Source organism: Amaranthus tricolor, chromosome 7 (assembly GCF_026212465.1).
Source record: "Amaranthus tricolor cultivar Red isolate AtriRed21 chromosome 7, ASM2621246v1, whole genome shotgun sequence".
Classification (NCBI taxonomy): domain Eukaryota; kingdom Viridiplantae; phylum Streptophyta; class Magnoliopsida; order Caryophyllales; family Amaranthaceae; genus Amaranthus; species Amaranthus tricolor.
In genome coordinates, this window is record NC_080053.1 from 9,044,041 (window position 1) to 9,059,042 (window position 15,002).

The 15,002-nt window shown below is 49.1% G+C and overlaps 22 non-coding genes across 22 annotated transcripts; all 22 read left to right on the forward strand.

The window, feature by feature from the left end:
* Positions 1-219: 219 nt before the first annotated feature.
* Positions 220-338, forward strand: LOC130819698 (5S ribosomal RNA). Its single transcript, XR_009044735.1, has one exon. It is a non-coding gene; the product is annotated as a 5S ribosomal RNA (ribosomal RNA).
* A 552-nt stretch (positions 339-890) lies between these two features.
* On the forward strand, positions 891-1,009 carry LOC130819699 (5S ribosomal RNA). The gene has a single exon (XR_009044736.1). It is a non-coding gene; the product is annotated as a 5S ribosomal RNA (ribosomal RNA).
* A 553-nt stretch (positions 1,010-1,562) lies between these two features.
* On the forward strand, positions 1,563-1,681 carry LOC130819700 (5S ribosomal RNA). Its single transcript, XR_009044737.1, has one exon. It is a non-coding gene; the product is annotated as a 5S ribosomal RNA (ribosomal RNA).
* A 553-nt stretch (positions 1,682-2,234) lies between these two features.
* LOC130819703 (5S ribosomal RNA) lies at positions 2,235-2,353 on the forward strand. Its single transcript, XR_009044739.1, has one exon. It is a non-coding gene; the product is annotated as a 5S ribosomal RNA (ribosomal RNA).
* A 553-nt stretch (positions 2,354-2,906) lies between these two features.
* On the forward strand, positions 2,907-3,025 carry LOC130819704 (5S ribosomal RNA). The gene has a single exon (XR_009044740.1). It is a non-coding gene; the product is annotated as a 5S ribosomal RNA (ribosomal RNA).
* Positions 3,026-3,577: 552 nt separating this feature from the next.
* LOC130819705 (5S ribosomal RNA) lies at positions 3,578-3,696 on the forward strand. The gene has a single exon (XR_009044741.1). It is a non-coding gene; the product is annotated as a 5S ribosomal RNA (ribosomal RNA).
* Positions 3,697-4,249: 553 nt separating this feature from the next.
* On the forward strand, positions 4,250-4,368 carry LOC130819706 (5S ribosomal RNA). The gene has a single exon (XR_009044742.1). It is a non-coding gene; the product is annotated as a 5S ribosomal RNA (ribosomal RNA).
* A 553-nt stretch (positions 4,369-4,921) lies between these two features.
* On the forward strand, positions 4,922-5,040 carry LOC130819707 (5S ribosomal RNA). The gene has a single exon (XR_009044743.1). It is a non-coding gene; the product is annotated as a 5S ribosomal RNA (ribosomal RNA).
* A 552-nt stretch (positions 5,041-5,592) lies between these two features.
* LOC130819708 (5S ribosomal RNA) lies at positions 5,593-5,711 on the forward strand. Its single transcript, XR_009044744.1, has one exon. It is a non-coding gene; the product is annotated as a 5S ribosomal RNA (ribosomal RNA).
* Positions 5,712-6,263: 552 nt separating this feature from the next.
* LOC130819709 (5S ribosomal RNA) lies at positions 6,264-6,382 on the forward strand. Its single transcript, XR_009044745.1, has one exon. It is a non-coding gene; the product is annotated as a 5S ribosomal RNA (ribosomal RNA).
* A 555-nt stretch (positions 6,383-6,937) lies between these two features.
* Positions 6,938-7,056, forward strand: LOC130819710 (5S ribosomal RNA). Its single transcript, XR_009044746.1, has one exon. It is a non-coding gene; the product is annotated as a 5S ribosomal RNA (ribosomal RNA).
* Positions 7,057-7,608: 552 nt separating this feature from the next.
* On the forward strand, positions 7,609-7,727 carry LOC130819711 (5S ribosomal RNA). Its single transcript, XR_009044747.1, has one exon. It is a non-coding gene; the product is annotated as a 5S ribosomal RNA (ribosomal RNA).
* Positions 7,728-8,280: 553 nt separating this feature from the next.
* On the forward strand, positions 8,281-8,399 carry LOC130819712 (5S ribosomal RNA). Its single transcript, XR_009044748.1, has one exon. It is a non-coding gene; the product is annotated as a 5S ribosomal RNA (ribosomal RNA).
* Positions 8,400-8,952: 553 nt separating this feature from the next.
* Positions 8,953-9,071, forward strand: LOC130819714 (5S ribosomal RNA). Its single transcript, XR_009044750.1, has one exon. It is a non-coding gene; the product is annotated as a 5S ribosomal RNA (ribosomal RNA).
* A 553-nt stretch (positions 9,072-9,624) lies between these two features.
* On the forward strand, positions 9,625-9,743 carry LOC130819715 (5S ribosomal RNA). Its single transcript, XR_009044751.1, has one exon. It is a non-coding gene; the product is annotated as a 5S ribosomal RNA (ribosomal RNA).
* A 553-nt stretch (positions 9,744-10,296) lies between these two features.
* LOC130819716 (5S ribosomal RNA) lies at positions 10,297-10,415 on the forward strand. Its single transcript, XR_009044752.1, has one exon. It is a non-coding gene; the product is annotated as a 5S ribosomal RNA (ribosomal RNA).
* Positions 10,416-10,971: 556 nt separating this feature from the next.
* Positions 10,972-11,090, forward strand: LOC130819718 (5S ribosomal RNA). Its single transcript, XR_009044753.1, has one exon. It is a non-coding gene; the product is annotated as a 5S ribosomal RNA (ribosomal RNA).
* Positions 11,091-11,641: 551 nt separating this feature from the next.
* Positions 11,642-11,760, forward strand: LOC130819719 (5S ribosomal RNA). The gene has a single exon (XR_009044754.1). It is a non-coding gene; the product is annotated as a 5S ribosomal RNA (ribosomal RNA).
* Positions 11,761-12,313: 553 nt separating this feature from the next.
* Positions 12,314-12,432, forward strand: LOC130819720 (5S ribosomal RNA). The gene has a single exon (XR_009044755.1). It is a non-coding gene; the product is annotated as a 5S ribosomal RNA (ribosomal RNA).
* A 553-nt stretch (positions 12,433-12,985) lies between these two features.
* On the forward strand, positions 12,986-13,104 carry LOC130819721 (5S ribosomal RNA). Its single transcript, XR_009044756.1, has one exon. It is a non-coding gene; the product is annotated as a 5S ribosomal RNA (ribosomal RNA).
* Positions 13,105-13,660: 556 nt separating this feature from the next.
* On the forward strand, positions 13,661-13,779 carry LOC130819722 (5S ribosomal RNA). The gene has a single exon (XR_009044757.1). It is a non-coding gene; the product is annotated as a 5S ribosomal RNA (ribosomal RNA).
* A 555-nt stretch (positions 13,780-14,334) lies between these two features.
* Positions 14,335-14,453, forward strand: LOC130819724 (5S ribosomal RNA). Its single transcript, XR_009044758.1, has one exon. It is a non-coding gene; the product is annotated as a 5S ribosomal RNA (ribosomal RNA).
* Positions 14,454-15,002: the final 549 nt, after the last annotated feature.

A 15,002-nucleotide genomic window follows, 5' to 3' on the forward strand; every position in this document is an offset into this window, starting at 1 on the left:
TATTTTGTCGCTTTTTTGTTGCGAGTTCACCTGGCTTTTAAAGCCGGCGGACTCTTTTGTGAATCGGACAATACCGGGAGGGTGAAAAACGGTATTTGGGAAGGAGAAGGCTCGAAATAGGGGTCTCGGCTGCGAATTTACGAGCTTTGGAATGCTCTGGTTTTTTTTTTTTTTTTGGGCGGCATTGCGCATGTAAACAAATTGCTACGGTGAATGAACGGGTGCGATCATACCAGCACTAATGCACCGGATCCCATCAGAACTCCGCAGTTAAGCGTGCTTGGGCGAGAGTAGTACTAGGATGGGTGACCTCCTGGGAAGTCCTCGTGTTGCACCCCTTTTTCCCTCCTTTTTTTTTTTAATTTTTCTTATCTGTTTCCGCTGCACTTGAGCAGAAGGCATTTCAGTGGTTATCGTAGTATACTCCATGGAAGTAATTTTATTTATAAAAATATAACTCGCAACCGGGTCCCGACCTCGAATTTACGGGCACTCGAAAGATAGGACCCGTCGAGGCGGGTCGATGCGCATACGAACGAATTGTCCGAAAGAGGCGTGCGTCGGTGCGTTCGTGTAAGCGGAAATTGCACCGGGTCCCGTCGGAAGTCCCCGCGGAAGCGCGCCCGGCATGGATGGCCTCTTGATTTCCAAGTGTTGCGCGGATTTCTCATATATTTTGTCGCTTTTTTGTTGCGAGTTCACCTGGCTTTTAAAGCCGGCGGACTCTTTTGTGAATCGGACAATACCGGGAGGGTGAAAAACGGTATTCGGGAAGGAGAAGGCTCGAAATAGGGGTCTCGGCTGCGAATTTACGAGCTTTGGAATGCTCTGGTTTTTTTTTTTTTTTGGGCGGCATTGCGCATGTAAACAAATTGCTACGGTGAATGAACGGGTGCGATCATACCAGCACTAATGCACCGGATCCCATCAGAACTCCGCAGTTAAGCGTGCTTGGGCGAGAGTAGTACTAGGATGGGTGACCTCCTGGGAAGTCCTCGTGTTGCACCCCTTTTTCCCTCCTTTTTTTTTTTAATTTTTCTTATCTGTTTCCGCTGCACTTGAGCAGAAGGCATTTCAGTGGTTATCGTAGTATACTCCATGGAAGTAATTTTATTTATAAAAATATAACTCGCAACCGGGTCCCGACCTCGAATTTACGGGCACTCGAAAGATAGGACCCGTCGAGGCGGGTCGATGCGCATACGAACGAATTGTCCGAAAGAGGCGTGCGTCGGTGCGTTCGTGTAAGCGGAAATTGCACCGGGTCCCGTCGGAAGTCCCCGCGGAAGCGCGCCCGGCATGGATGGCCTCTTGATTTCCAAGTGTTGCGCGGATTTCTCAAATATTTTGTCGCTTTTTTGTTGCGAGTTCACCTGGCTTTTAAAGCCGGCGGACTCTTTTGTGAATCGGACAATACCGGGAGGGTGAAAAACGGTATTTGGGAAGGAGAAGGCTCGAAATAGGGGTCTCGGCTGCGAATTTACGAGCTTTGGAATGCTCTGGTTTTTTTTTTTTTTTTGGGCGGCATTGCGCATGTAAACAAATTGCTACGGTGAATGAACGGGTGCGATCATACCAGCACTAATGCACCGGATCCCATCAGAACTCCGCAGTTAAGCGTGCTTGGGCGAGAGTAGTACTAGGATGGGTGACCTCCTGGGAAGTCCTCGTGTTGCACCCCTTTTTCCCTCCTTTTTTTTTTTAATTTTTCTTATCTGTTTCCGCTGCACTTGAGCAGAAGGCATTTCAGTGGTTATCGTAGTATACTCCATGGAAGTAATTTTATTTATAAAAATATAACTCGCAACCGGGTCCCGACCTCGAATTTACGGGCACTCGAAAGATAGGACCCGTCGAGGCGGGTCGATGCGCATACGAACGAATTGTCCGAAAGAGGCGTGCGTCGGTGCGTTCGTGTAAGCGGAAATTGCACCGGGTCCCGTCGGAAGTCCCCGCGGAAGCGCGCCCGGCATGGATGGCCTCTTGATTTCCAAGTGTTGCGCGGATTTCTCAAATATTTTGTCGCTTTTTTGTTGCGAGTTCACCTGGCTTTTAAAGCCGGCGGACTCTTTTGTGAATCGGACAATACCGGGAGGGTGAAAAACGGTATTTGGGAAGGAGAAGGCTCGAAATAGGGGTCTCGGCTGCGAATTTACGAGCTTTGGAATGCTCTGGTTTTTTTTTTTTTTTTGGGCGGCATTGCGCATGTAAACAAATTGCTACGGTGAATGAACGGGTGCGATCATACCAGCACTAATGCACCGGATCCCATCAGAACTCCGCAGTTAAGCGTGCTTGGGCGAGAGTAGTACTAGGATGGGTGACCTCCTGGGAAGTCCTCGTGTTGCACCCCTTTTTCCCTCCTTTTTTTTTTTAATTTTTCTTATCTGTTTCCGCTGCACTTGAGCAGAAGGCATTTCAGTGGTTATCGTAGTATACTCCATGGAAGTAATTTTATTTATAAAAATATAACTCGCAACCGGGTCCCGACCTCGAATTTACGGGCACTCGAAAGATAGGACCCGTCGAGGCGGGTCGATGCGCATACGAACGAATTGTCCGAAAGAGGCGTGCGTCGGTGCGTTCGTGTAAGCGGAAATTGCACCGGGTCCCGTCGGAAGTCCCCGCGGAAGCGCGCCCGGCATGGATGGCCTCTTGATTTCCAAGTGTTGCGCGGATTTCTCATATATTTTGTCGCTTTTTTGTTGCGAGTTCACCTGGCTTTTAAAGCCGGCGGACTCTTTTGTGAATCGGACAATACCGGGAGGGTGAAAAACGGTATTCGGGAAGGAGAAGGCTCGAAATAGGGGTCTCGGCTGCGAATTTACGAGCTTTGGAATGCTCTGGTTTTTTTTTTTTTTTTGGGCGGCATTGCGCATGTAAACAAATTGCTACGGTGAATGAACGGGTGCGATCATACCAGCACTAATGCACCGGATCCCATCAGAACTCCGCAGTTAAGCGTGCTTGGGCGAGAGTAGTACTAGGATGGGTGACCTCCTGGGAAGTCCTCGTGTTGCACCCCTTTTTCCCTCCTTTTTTTTTTTAATTTTTCTTATCTGTTTCCGCTGCACTTGAGCAGAAGGCATTTCAGTGGTTATCGTAGTATACTCCATGGAAGTAATTTTATTTATAAAAATATAACTCGCAACCGGGTCCCGACCTCGAATTTACGGGCACTCGAAAGATAGGACCCGTCGAGGCGGGTCGATGCGCATACGAACGAATTGTCCGAAAGAGGCAGCGTCGGTGCGTTCGTGTAAGCGGAAATTGCACCGGGTCCCGTCGGAAGTCCCCGCGGAAGCGCGCCCGGCATGGATGGCCTCTTGATTTCCAAGTGTTGCGCGGATTTCTCAAATATTTTGTCGCTTTTTTGTTGCGAGTTCACCTGGCTTTTAAAGCCGGCGGACTCTTTTGTGAATCGGACAATACCGGGAGGGTGAAAAACGGTATTCGGGAAGGAGAAGGCTCGAAATAGGGGTCTCGGCTGCGAATTTACGAGCTTTGGAATGCTCTGGTTTTTTTTTTTTTTTTGGGCGGCATTGCGCATGTAAACAAATTGCTACGGTGAATGAACGGGTGCGATCATACCAGCACTAATGCACCGGATCCCATCAGAACTCCGCAGTTAAGCGTGCTTGGGCGAGAGTAGTACTAGGATGGGTGACCTCCTGGGAAGTCCTCGTGTTGCACCCCTTTTTCCCTCCTTTTTTTTTTTAATTTTTCTTATCTGTTTCCGCTGCACTTGAGCAGAAGGCATTTCAGTGGTTATCGTAGTATACTCCATGGAAGTAATTTTATTTATAAAAATATAACTCGCAACCGGGTCCCGACCTCGAATTTACGGGCACTCGAAAGATAGGACCCGTCGAGGCGGGTCGATGCGCATACGAACGAATTGTCCGAAAGAGGCGTGCGTCGGTGCGTTCGTGTAAGCGGAAATTGCACCGGGTCCCGTCGGAAGTCCTCGCGGAAGCGCGCCCGGCATGGATGGCCTCTTGATTTCCAAGTGTTGCGCGGATTTCTCAAATATTTTGTCGCTTTTTTGTTGCGAGTTCACCTGGCTTTTAAAGCCGGCGGACTCTTTTGTGAATCGGACAATACCGGGAGGGTGAAAAACGGTATTCGGGAAGGAGAAGGCTCGAAATAGGGGTCTCGGCTGCGAATTTACGAGCTTTGGAATGCTCTGGTTTTTTTTTTTTTTTTGGGCGGCATTGCGCATGTAAACAAATTGCTACGGTGAATGAACGGGTGCGATCATACCAGCACTAATGCACCGGATCCCATCAGAACTCCGCAGTTAAGCGTGCTTGGGCGAGAGTAGTACTAGGATGGGTGACCTCCTGGGAAGTCCTCGTGTTGCACCCCTTTTTCCCTCCTTTTTTTTTTTAATTTTTCTTATCTGTTTCCGCTGCACTTGAGCAGAAGGCATTTCAGTGGTTATCGTAGTATACTCCATGGAAGTAATTTTATTTATAAAAATATAACTCGCAACCGGGTCCCGACCTCGAATTTACGGGCACTCGAAAGATAGGACCCGTCGAGGCGGGTCGATGCGCATACGAACGAATTGTCCGAAAGAGGCGTGCGTCGGTGCGTTCGTGTAAGCGGAAATTGCACCGGGTCCCGTCGGAAGTCCCCGCGGAAGCGCGCCCGGCATGGATGGCCTCTTGATTTCCAAGTGTTGCGCGGATTTCTCATATATTTTGTCGCTTTTTTGTTGCGAGTTCACCTGGCTTTTAAAGCCGGCGGACTCTTTTGTGAATCGGACAATACCGGGAGGGTGAAAAACGGTATTCGGGAAGGAGAAGGCTCGAAATAGGGGTCTCGGCTGCGAATTTACGAGCTTTGGAATGCTCTGGTTTTTTTTTTTTTTTTGGGCGGCATTGCGCATGTAAACAAATTGCTACGGTGAATGAACGGGTGCGATCATACCAGCACTAATGCACCGGATCCCATCAGAACTCCGCAGTTAAGCGTGCTTGGGCGAGAGTAGTACTAGGATGGGTGACCTCCTGGGAAGTCCTCGTGTTGCACCCCTTTTTCCCTCCTTTTTTTTTTTAATTTTTCTTATCTGTTTCCGCTGCACTTGAGCAGAAGGCATTTCAGTGGTTATCGTAGTATACTCCATGGAAGTAATTTTATTTATAAAAATATAACTCGCAACCGGGTCCCGACCTCGAATTTACGGGCACTCGAAAGATAGGACCCGTCGAGGCGGGTCGATGCGCATACGAACGAATTGTCCGAAAGAGGCGTGCGTCGGTGCGTTCGTGTAAGCGGAAATTGCACCGGGTCCCGTCGGAAGTCCCCGCGGAAGCGCGCCCGGCATGGATGGCCTCTTGATTTCCAAGTGTTGCGCGGATTTCTCAAATATTTTGTCGCTTTTTTGTTGCGAGTTCACCTGGCTTTTAAAGCCGGCGGACTCTTTTGTGAATCGGACAATACCGGGAGGGTGAAAAACGGTATTCGGGAAGGAGAAGGCTCGAAATAGGGGTCTCGGCTGCGAATTTACGAGCTTTGGAATGCTCTGGTTTTTTTTTTTTTTTGGGCGGCATTGCGCATGTAAACAAATTGCTACGGTGAATGAACGGGTGCGATCATACCAGCACTAATGCACCGGATCCCATCAGAACTCCGCAGTTAAGCGTGCTTGGGCGAGAGTAGTACTAGGATGGGTGACCTCCTGGGAAGTCCTCGTGTTGCACCCCTTTTTCCCTCCTTTTTTTTTTAATTTTTCTTATCTGTTTCCGCTGCACTTGAGCAGAAGGCATTTCAGTGGTTATCGTAGTATACTCCATGGAAGTAATTTTATTTATAAAAATATAACTCGCAACCGGGTCCCGACCTCGAATTTACGGGCACTCGAAAGATAGGACCCGTCGAGGCGGGTCGATGCGCATACGAACGAATTGTCCGAAAGAGGCGTGCGTCGGTGCGTTCGTGTAAGCGGAAATTGCACCGGGTCCCGTCGGAAGTCCCCGCGGAAGCGCGCCCGGCATGGATGGCCTCTTGATTTCCAAGTGTTGCGCGGATTTCTCAAATATTTTGTCGCTTTTTTGTTGCGAGTTCACCTGGCTTTTAAAGCCGGCGGACTCTTTTGTGAATCGGACAATACCGGGAGGGTGAAAAACGGTATTCGGGAAGGAGAAGGCTCGAAATAGGGGTCTCGGCTGCGAATTTACGAGCTTTGGAATGCTCTGGTTTTTTTTTTTTTTTTGGGCGGCATTGCGCATGTAAACAAATTGCTACGGTGAATGAACGGGTGCGATCATACCAGCACTAATGCACCGGATCCCATCAGAACTCCGCAGTTAAGCGTGCTTGGGCGAGAGTAGTACTAGGATGGGTGACCTCCTGGGAAGTCCTCGTGTTGCACCCCTTTTTCCCTCCTTTTTTTTTTAATTTTTCTTATCTGTTTCCGCTGCACTTGAGCAGAAGGCATTTCAGTGGTTATCGTAGTATACTCCATGGAAGTAATTTTATTTATAAAAATATAACTCGCAACCGGGTCCCGACCTCGAATTTACGGGCACTCGAAAGATAGGACCCGTCGAGGCGGGTCGATGCGCATACGAACGAATTGTCCGAAAGAGGCGTGCGTCGGTGCGTTCGTGTAAGCGGAAATTGCACCGGGTCCCGTCGGAAGTCCCCGCGGAAGCGCGCCCGGCATGGATGGCCTCTTGATTTCCAAGTGTTGCGCGGATTTCTCAAATATTTTGTCGCTTTTTTGTTGCGAGTTCACCTGGCTTTTAAAGCCGGCGGACTCTTTTGTGAATCGGACAATACCGGGAGGGTGAAAAACGGTATTTGGGAAGGAGAAGGCTCGAAATAGGGGTCTCGGCTGCGAATTTACGAGCTTTGGAATGCTCTGGTTTTTTTTTTTTTTTTTTTGGGCGGCATTGCGCATGTAAACAAATTGCTACGGTGAATGAACGGGTGCGATCATACCAGCACTAATGCACCGGATCCCATCAGAACTCCGCAGTTAAGCGTGCTTGGGCGAGAGTAGTACTAGGATGGGTGACCTCCTGGGAAGTCCTCGTGTTGCACCCCTTTTTCCCTCCTTTTTTTTTTAATTTTTCTTATCTGTTTCCGCTGCACTTGAGCAGAAGGCATTTCAGTGGTTATCGTAGTATACTCCATGGAAGTAATTTTATTTATAAAAATATAACTCGCAACCGGGTCCCGACCTCGAATTTACGGGCACTCGAAAGATAGGACCCGTCGAGGCGGGTCGATGCGCATACGAACGAATTGTCCGAAAGAGGCGTGCGTCGGTGCGTTCGTGTAAGCGGAAATTGCACCGGGTCCCGTCGGAAGTCCCCGCGGAAGCGCGCCCGGCATGGATGGCCTCTTGATTTCCAAGTGTTGCGCGGATTTCTCAAATATTTTGTCGCTTTTTTGTTGCGAGTTCACCTGGCTTTTAAAGCCGGCGGACTCTTTTGTGAATCGGACAATACCGGGAGGGTGAAAAACGGTATTTGGGAAGGAGAAGGCTCGAAATAGGGGTCTCGGCTGCGAATTTACGAGCTTTGGAATGCTCTGGTTTTTTTTTTTTTTTTGGGCGGCATTGCGCATGTAAACAAATTGCTACGGTGAATGAACGGGTGCGATCATACCAGCACTAATGCACCGGATCCCATCAGAACTCCGCAGTTAAGCGTGCTTGGGCGAGAGTAGTACTAGGATGGGTGACCTCCTGGGAAGTCCTCGTGTTGCACCCCTTTTTCCCTCCTTTTTTTTTTTAATTTTTCTTATCTGTTTCCGCTGCACTTGAGCAGAAGGCATTTCAGTGGTTATCGTAGTATACTCCATGGAAGTAATTTTATTTATAAAAATATAACTCGCAACCGGGTCCCGACCTCGAATTTACGGGCACTCGAAAGATAGGACCCGTCGAGGCGGGTCGATGCGCATACGAACGAATTGTCCGAAAGAGGCGTGCGTCGGTGCGTTCGTGTAAGCGGAAATTGCACCGGGTCCCGTCGGAAGTCCCCGCGGAAGCGCGCCCGGCATGGATGGCCTCTTGATTTCCAAGTGTTGCGCGGATTTCTCAAATATTTTGTCGCTTTTTTGTTGCGAGTTCACCTGGCTTTTAAAGCCGGCGGACTCTTTTGTGAATCGGACAATACCGGGAGGGTGAAAAACGGTATTTGGGAAGGAGAAGGCTCGAAATAGGGGTCTCGGCTGCGAATTTACGAGCTTTGGAATGCTCTGGTTTTTTTTTTTTTTTTGGGCGGCATTGCGCATGTAAACAAATTGCTACGGTGAATGAACGGGTGCGATCATACCAGCACTAATGCACCGGATCCCATCAGAACTCCGCAGTTAAGCGTGCTTGGGCGAGAGTAGTACTAGGATGGGTGACCTCCTGGGAAGTCCTCGTGTTGCACCCCTTTTTCCCTCCTTTTTTTTTTTAATTTTTCTTATCTGTTTCCGCTGCACTTGAGCAGAAGGCATTTCAGTGGTTATCGTAGTATACTCCATGGAAGTAATTTTATTTATAAAAATATAACTCGCAACCGGGTCCCGACCTCGAATTTACGGGCACTCGAAAGATAGGACCCGTCGAGGCGGGTCGATGCGCATACGAACGAATTGTCCGAAAGAGGCGTGCGTCGGTGCGTTCGTGTAAGCGGAAATTGCACCGGGTCCCGTCGGAAGTCCCCGCGGAAGCGCGCCCGGCATGGATGGCCTCTTGATTTCCAAGTGTTGCGCGGATTTCTCAAATATTTTGTCGCTTTTTTGTTGCGAGTTCACCTGGCTTTTAAAGCCGGCGGACTCTTTTGTGAATCGGACAATACCGGGAGGGTGAAAAACGGTATTTGGGAAGGAGAAGGCTCGAAATAGGGGTCTCGGCTGCGAATTTACGAGCTTTGGAATGCTCTGGTTTTTTTTTTTTTTTTGGGCGGCATTGCGCATGTAAACAAATTGCTACGGTGAATGAACGGGTGCGATCATACCAGCACTAATGCACCGGATCCCATCAGAACTCCGCAGTTAAGCGTGCTTGGGCGAGAGTAGTACTAGGATGGGTGACCTCCTGGGAAGTCCTCGTGTTGCACCCCTTTTTCCCTCCTTTTTTTTTTTAATTTTTCTTATCTGTTTCCGCTGCACTTGAGCAGAAGGCATTTCAGTGGTTATCGTAGTATACTCCATGGAAGTAATTTTATTTATAAAAATATAACTCGCAACCGGGTCCCGACCTCGAATTTACGGGCACTCGAAAGATAGGACCCGTCGAGGCGGGTCGATGCGCATACGAACGAATTGTCCGAAAGAGGCGTGCGTCGGTGCGTTCGTGTAAGCGGAAATTGCACCGGGTCCCGTCGGAAGTCCCCGCGGAAGCGCGCCCGGCATGGATGGCCTCTTGATTTCCAAGTGTTGCGCGGATTTCTCAAATATTTTGTCGCTTTTTTGTTGCGAGTTCACCTGGCTTTTAAAGCCGGCGGACTCTTTTGTGAATCGGACAATACCGGGAGGGTGAAAAACGGTATTTGGGAAGGAGAAGGCTCGAAATAGGGGTCTCGGCTGCGAATTTACGAGCTTTGGAATGCTCTGGTTTTTTTTTTTTTTTTGGGCGGCATTGCGCATGTAAACAAATTGCTACGGTGAATGAACGGGTGCGATCATACCAGCACTAATGCACCGGATCCCATCAGAACTCCGCAGTTAAGCGTGCTTGGGCGAGAGTAGTACTAGGATGGGTGACCTCCTGGGAAGTCCTCGTGTTGCACCCCTTTTTCCCTCCTTTTTTTTTTTAATTTTTCTTATCTGTTTCCGCTGCACTTGAGCAGAAGGCATTTCAGTGGTTATCGTAGTATACTCCATGGAAGTAATTTTATTTATAAAAATATAACTCGCAACCGGGTCCCGACCTCGAATTTACGGGCACTCGAAAGATAGGACCCGTCGAGGCGGGTCGATGCGCATACGAACGAATTGTCCGAAAGAGGCGTGCGTCGGTGCGTTCGTGTAAGCGGAAATTGCACCGGGTCCCGTCGGAAGTCCCCGCGGAAGCGCGCCCGGCATGGATGGCCTCTTGATTTCCAAGTGTTGCGCGGATTTCTCAAATATTTTGTCGCTTTTTTGTTGCGAGTTCACCTGGCTTTTAAAGCCGGCGGACTCTTTTGTGAATCGGACAATACCGGGAGGGTGAAAAACGGTATTTGGGAAGGAGAAGGCTCGAAATAGGGGTCTCGGCTGCGAATTTACGAGCTTTGGAATGCTCTGGTTTTTTTTTTTTTTTTGGGCGGCATTGCGCATGTAAACAAATTGCTACGGTGAATGAACGGGTGCGATCATACCAGCACTAATGCACCGGATCCCATCAGAACTCCGCAGTTAAGCGTGCTTGGGCGAGAGTAGTACTAGGATGGGTGACCTCCTGGGAAGTCCTCGTGTTGCACCCCTTTTTCCCTCCTTTTTTTTTTTAATTTTTCTTATCTGTTTCCGCTGCACTTGAGCAGAAGGCATTTCAGTGGTTATCGTAGTATACTCCATGGAAGTAATTTTATTTATAAAAATATAACTCGCAACCGGGTCCCGACCTCGAATTTACGGGCACTCGAAAGATAGGACCCGTCGAGGCGGGTCGATGCGCATACGAACGAATTGTCCGAAAGAGGCGTGCGTCGGTGCGTTCGTGTAAGCGGAAATTGCACCGGGTCCCGTCGGAAGTCCCCGCGGAAGCGCGCCCGGCATGGATGGCCTCTTGATTTCCAAGTGTTGCGCGGATTTCTCAAATATTTTGTCGCTTTTTTGTTGCGAGTTCACCTGGCTTTTAAAGCCGGCGGACTCTTTTGTGAATCGGACAATACCGGGAGGGTGAAAAACGGTATTCGGGAAGGAGAAGGCTCGAAATAGGGGTCTCGGCTGCGAATTTACGAGCTTTGGAATGCTCTGGTTTTTTTTTTTTTTTTTTTGGGCGGCATTGCGCATGTAAACAAATTGCTACGGTGAATGAACGGGTGCGATCATACCAGCACTAATGCACCGGATCCCATCAGAACTCCGCAGTTAAGCGTGCTTGGGCGAGAGTAGTACTAGGATGGGTGACCTCCTGGGAAGTCCTCGTGTTGCACCCCTTTTTCCCTCCTTTTTTTTTATATTTTCCTTATCTGTTTCCGCTGCACTTGAGCAGAAGGCATTTCAGTGGTTATCGTAGTATACTCCATGGAAGTAATTTTATTTATAAAAATATAACTCGCAACCGGGTCCCGACCTCGAATTTACGGGCACTCGAAAGATAGGACCCGTCGAGGCGGGTCGATGCGCATACGAACGAATTGTCCGAAAGAGGCGTGCGTCGGTGCGTTCGTGTAAGCGGAAATTGCACCGGGTCCCGTCGGAAGTCCTCGCGGAAGCGCGCCCGGCATGGATGGCCTCTTGATTTCCAAGTGTTGCGCGGATTTCTCAAATATTTTGTCGCTTTTTTGTTGCGAGTTCACCTGGCTTTTAAAGCCGGCGGACTCTTTTGTGAATCGGACAATACCGGGAGGGTGAAAAACGGTATTTGGGAAGGAGAAGGCTCGAAATAGGGGTCTCGGCTGCGAATTTACGAGCTTTGGAATGCTCTGGTTTTTTTTTTTTTTTGGGCGGCATTGCGCATGTAAACAAATTGCTACGGTGAATGAACGGGTGCGATCATACCAGCACTAATGCACCGGATCCCATCAGAACTCCGCAGTTAAGCGTGCTTGGGCGAGAGTAGTACTAGGATGGGTGACCTCCTGGGAAGTCCTCGTGTTGCACCCCTTTTTCCCTCCTTTTTTTTTTTAATTTTTCTTATCTGTTTCCGCTGCACTTGAGCAGAAGGCATTTCAGTGGTTATCGTAGTATACTCCATGGAAGTAATTTTATTTATAAAAATATAACTCGCAACCGGGTCCCGACCTCGAATTTACGGGCACTCGAAAGATAGGACCCGTCGAGGCGGGTCGATGCGCATACGAACGAATTGTCCGAAAGAGGCGTGCGTCGGTGCGTTCGTGTAAGCGGAAATTGCACCGGGTCCCGTCGGAAGTCCCCGCGGAAGCGCGCCCGGCATGGATGGCCTCTTGATTTCCAAGTGTTGCGCGGATTTCTCAAATATTTTGTCGCTTTTTTGTTGCGAGTTCACCTGGCTTTTAAAGCCGGCGGACTCTTTTGTGAATCGGACAATACCGGGAGGGTGAAAAACGGTATTTGGGAAGGAGAAGGCTCGAAATAGGGGTCTCGGCTGCGAATTTACGAGCTTTGGAATGCTCTGGTTTTTTTTTTTTTTTTGGGCGGCATTGCGCATGTAAACAAATTGCTACGGTGAATGAACGGGTGCGATCATACCAGCACTAATGCACCGGATCCCATCAGAACTCCGCAGTTAAGCGTGCTTGGGCGAGAGTAGTACTAGGATGGGTGACCTCCTGGGAAGTCCTCGTGTTGCACCCCTTTTTCCCTCCTTTTTTTTTTTAATTTTTCTTATCTGTTTCCGCTGCACTTGAGCAGAAGGCATTTCAGTGGTTATCGTAGTATACTCCATGGAAGTAATTTTATTTATAAAAATATAACTCGCAACCGGGTCCCGACCTCGAATTTACGGGCACTCGAAAGATAGGACCCGTCGAGGCGGGTCGATGCGCATACGAACGAATTGTCCGAAAGAGGCGTGCGTCGGTGCGTTCGTGTAAGCGGAAATTGCACCGGGTCCCGTCGGAAGTCCCCGCGGAAGCGCGCCCGGCATGGATGGCCTCTTGATTTCCAAGTGTTGCGCGGATTTCTCAAATATTTTGTCGCTTTTTTGTTGCGAGTTCACCTGGCTTTTAAAGCCGGCGGACTCTTTTGTGAATCGGACAATACCGGGAGGGTGAAAAACGGTATTTGGGAAGGAGAAGGCTCGAAATAGGGGTCTCGGCTGCGAATTTACGAGCTTTGGAATGCTCTGGTTTTTTTTTTTTTTTTGGGCGGCATTGCGCATGTAAACAAATTGCTACGGTGAATGAACGGGTGCGATCATACCAGCACTAATGCACCGGATCCCATCAGAACTCCGCAGTTAAGCGTGCTTGGGCGAGAGTAGTACTAGGATGGGTGACCTCCTGGGAAGTCCTCGTGTTGCACCCCTTTTTCCCTCCTTTTTTTTTTTAATTTTTCTTATCTGTTTCCGCTGCACTTGAGCAGAAGGCATTTCAGTGGTTATCGTAGTATACTCCATGGAAGTAATTTTATTTATAAAAATATAACTCGCAACCGGGTCCCGACCTCGAATTTACGGGCACTCGAAAGATAGGACCCGTCGAGGCGGGTCGATGCGCATACGAACGAATTGTCCGAAAGAGGCGTGCGTCGGTGCGTTCGTGTAAGCGGAAATTGCACCGGGTCCCGTCGGAAGTCCCCGCGGAAGCGCGCCCGGCATGGATGGCCTCTTGATTTCCAAGTGTTGCGCGGATTTCTCAAATATTTTGTCGCTTTTTTGTTGCGAGTTCACCTGGCTTTTAAAGCCGGCGGACTCTTTTGTGAATCGGACAATACCGGGAGGGTGAAAAACGGTATTCGGGAAGGAGAAGGCTCGAAATAGGGGTCTCGGCTGCGAATTTACGAGCTTTGGAATGCTCTGGTTTTTTTTTTTTTTTTTTTGGGCGGCATTGCGCATGTAAACAAATTGCTACGGTGAATGAACGGGTGCGATCATACCAGCACTAATGCACCGGATCCCATCAGAACTCCGCAGTTAAGCGTGCTTGGGCGAGAGTAGTACTAGGATGGGTGACCTCCTGGGAAGTCCTCGTGTTGCACCCCTTTTTCCCTCCTTTTTTTTTATATTTTCCTTATCTGTTTCCGCTGCACTTGAGCAGAAGGCATTTCAGTGGTTATCGTAGTATACTCCATGGAAGTAATTTTATTTATAAAAATATAACTCGCAACCGGGTCCCGACCTCGAATTTACGGGCACTCGAAAGATAGGACCCGTCGAGGCGGGTCGATGCGCATACGAACGAATTGTCCGAAAGAGGCGTGCGTCGGTGCGTTCGTGTAAGCGGAAATTGCACCGGGTCCCGTCGGAAGTCCTCGCGGAAGCGCGCCCGGCATGGATGGCCTCTTGATTTCCAAGTGTTGCGCGGATTTCTCAAATATTTTGTCGCTTTTTTGTTGCGAGTTCACCTGGCTTTTAAAGCCGGCGGACTCTTTTGTGAATCGGACAATACCGGGAGGGTGAAAAACGGTATTCGGGAAGGAGAAGGCTCGAAATAGGGGTCTCGGCTGCGAATTTACGAGCTTTGGAATGCTCTGGTTTTTTTTTTTTTTTTTTTGGGCGGCATTGCGCATGTAAACAAATTGCTACGGTGAATGAACGGGTGCGATCATACCAGCACTAATGCACCGGATCCCATCAGAACTCCGCAGTTAAGCGTGCTTGGGCGAGAGTAGTACTAGGATGGGTGACCTCCTGGGAAGTCCTCGTGTTGCACCCCTTTTTCCCTCCTTTTTTTTTTTAATTTTTCTTATCTGTTTCCGCTGCACTTGAGCAGAAGGCATTTCAGTGGTTATCGTAGTATACTCCATGGAAGTAATTTTATTTATAAAAATATAACTCGCAACCGGGTCCCGACCTCGAATTTACGGGCACTCGAAAGATAGGACCCGTCGAGGCGGGTCGATGCGCATACGAACGAATTGTCCGAAAGAGGCGTGCGTCGGTGCGTTCGTGTAAGCGGAAATTGCACCGGGTCCCGTCGGAAGTCCCCGCGGAAGCGCGCCCGGCATGGATGGCCTCTTGATTTCCAAGTGTTGCGCGGATTTCTCAAATATTTTGTCGCTTTTTTGTTGCGAGTTCACCTGGCTTTTAAAGCCGGCGGACTCTTTTGTGAATCGGACAATACCGGGAGGGTGAAAAACGGTATTTGGGAAGGAGAAGGCTCGAAATAGGGGTCTCGGCTGCGAATTTACGAGCTTTGGAATGCTCTGGTTTTTTTTTTTTTTTTGGGCGGCATTGCGCATGTAAACAAATTGCTACGGTGAAT